The sequence below is a fragment of the Morone saxatilis genome, unplaced genomic scaffold, assembly GCF_004916995.1.
Source record: "Morone saxatilis isolate NCDOM2014 unplaced genomic scaffold, NCSU_SB_2.0 Contig22, whole genome shotgun sequence".
Classification (NCBI taxonomy): domain Eukaryota; kingdom Metazoa; phylum Chordata; class Actinopteri; family Moronidae; genus Morone; species Morone saxatilis.
In genome coordinates this window covers 11083976-11086638 of record NW_023339785.1, presented here as the reverse complement: position 1 = coordinate 11086638, position 2663 = coordinate 11083976, and the positions used below count along the sequence as shown (strand labels likewise).

General features: G+C 38.8%; 1 protein-coding gene across 1 annotated transcript in view; it reads right to left on the bottom strand.

The window, feature by feature from the left end:
- drp2 (dystrophin related protein 2) overlaps positions 1–2663 on the bottom strand; it is a 69676-nt gene that overhangs the window by 49462 nt on the left and 17551 nt on the right.

The following is a 2663-nucleotide window of genomic DNA, read 5'->3' as shown; positions in this document are numbered from 1 at the left end:
AGGCTACTGTATGTGTGTGTGTGTGTGTGTGTATCTGCATGTCTACACCAGTCCCAGTTCCTGAACAACAGCATAACTAAGGTGAAATACCGGGAAATGAAAGAACATCCCGAGCATCCCAGGTAGCGTCTCTCCAAATACTTCCTGTCACAGTGGAGCATAAGAGAAGTATCCAAAGAGCATCAATTTTAATGGTTTTACCCTTCACACATTTTCAAGTATTTGGATTTTGATTGTCTTCTTGATTTAGATATCATGGTGGCTCAATAATGTTTTATGGTAATAAATATTCATCAGAAGCATTATTTCCGCTATGATTTAGCGACCGCATCAGATTCTGCTTGTTGTCTGGAGCTATTTTTAAACAGGCCAACAATCTGTATGACTAACAGTAAGGCAGACACACACACACACACATACACACAATCACACTGCCTGCCTGCTGGGCATCTCCAGTCTGTACCAACTTTATGAGAGTCTCGCCCAACACAGCGCACAGGGCTATATAACATGTCAATTAAAAAGATTTCAGTGGAGAGACTTTCCTCCCTTAAAGACATCCTGGGATTTTTGTTATTGTCCCACCAGTGGGTGTCTTAACACACAAGAAAGCCATTTATTTTCTTTTGATCTGCCCAATAAAACAAACACAATACTGAAACTCTCTCCAATTATTCTGACAGCTTGCTAAATTAAGGAAGTCAGATTAAAAGGAACTTGCAACTTGACTGTTTATCGCATGCTGTTAGTGACCAGAGGCTTTCTAGTCAGTGTGTTAATGTAGGTCGAGAGCCTCAAAGACCCTATACATAAATATGTTCCACCCATACAGGTGTTTTCATGTATAGACCTCTTCTGTGGACTGTACGTGTGGGCATTTAACATTGTGCTTGACTGATAACTCCTGTTAGTTTTGTTGAACATGAACAATTTACACCTGTAGTTTGGTTCCTTTAGCAAGAATCCCATCATGACCCCATGGTTATGATGTTTATCTCAAGGTGTGTTGAGGTATGGTTTGGCCATCATGTGTGGCACCCGTCATGGTATGGCCTGTGTTGTATGTATTAAAATAAAAATATATATATATGACAAGAAATAAATTACATCAACAGTGATCTTGTTGGTTGTCTTCCTGCATCATTCTTAATATCCCACTATTCAGGTGGGGAGAAAAACAAGCTCTTAAAAGGTCTCCATTGTCCTGCAGTAAAAAAGTGCAACCAAACTCACAATAATCTGCCTGTACACACCAACACAGACCTAAGAAGGTGTCCAGGAAGATAAAATAAATTAAACACACGTACAGGTAAGAATACAGAGATTAAAGAAGCCTGACGTATGTTGAAAATGTTATTTGATTTGTGTTTCAGTTGAACTATCACTCGAGCTCCTGTCTATGTCTTGTAGAATCAATTGACAACCAGTAATCCAAGTCTAATTATAATCCCCAGGTTTTAGAGGTATTTAGAGTATTGGTTCCCTGACCTCAATATGAGGATAAAAATATTTATTGGAAAGATAAACAAGCGCTGATTTGTGCCATGATCAATAAGGTCTCAGTCTCTAGGTTTGTGAGCTTGTGTGCACTTCTATCCACACAAGCCCTTGAAGGGATTTACCGGCCAGTTCAAATCACTGAACCGTGGTGGAATTATCTGAGAGGAGGAGGAGAAGGAGGTGGCTCACTGCTGTCAGCAACTCAAACTGATGTTCCCTAAAGCCTTAAACTTGGACAAAAAAAATTACCATTGGGTAATAATGAGAACATCACAATTTCACCTCTGTGTTTAGTATTTGGTGTGCAATGAGGCTTTAGAGATGATAAAAATGCTGGTTTGTATCACTTTGTTCAGCACACACATCCCCGTTAACCCGAGAAACAATCATACAACAAACTAATCCTCATGTGGCTTTGTGTTAATCAAAGTGTTTATTTACCAAATCATGGTTGTACTGTGCAGACCGTGTCTCTCTGTGCTCAAGGGCGTACCTTTGGTTTGAGAATTGGGGTGCTCATTAAAATGGGGACTTTTAATCCAGTTTCCTGAATTTCTGTATACATTTAGGGACTACAGTAAGCTATATAACCCTGGCAATAATTCATTTGGTCATCATGTTAACTTCCGAAATAGTTTTAAATATACATATGGGAAGGCTGTCTTACCTTGTTTTTGCCTTGTTTAACCCACAACTTTAATGAACTTCCCATGTTGAGTTATTCAATTATGTTTCAGTGTTAGCCCCAGTGGAAATTATGCTTCAGGATATACAGTATTTTTGGTGAGTGTCGTAGTTACCATTGAGGACATACTGGATACATTTTCAGTATTATTTCTGGTAATGATGCTGTTTTATCACTTTAGCAGAAGTTTACATCCTACACATGCATACACAGAAGTAACACGGTGGGTGAGAACAAAAATGTGTGTCTCATATGTTTTTTCTGCCAAAAAAAAAAGAAAACCTCCATATTAATCTCCTCAAAAGGGCCTCTACTCTTTCTACCTCATACGCAAATTGACATGCCAATTTTGTTAATTTCTAAAGTTTTCCTGGTTTCCAGAAGATGTCTCCAACTTCACTGTAAAGTCAAACCGCAAATTACTGTGACATGCTGGTAGGCCCTGTCCATTAAAATTAGATTTTCATTGAGCACAGAG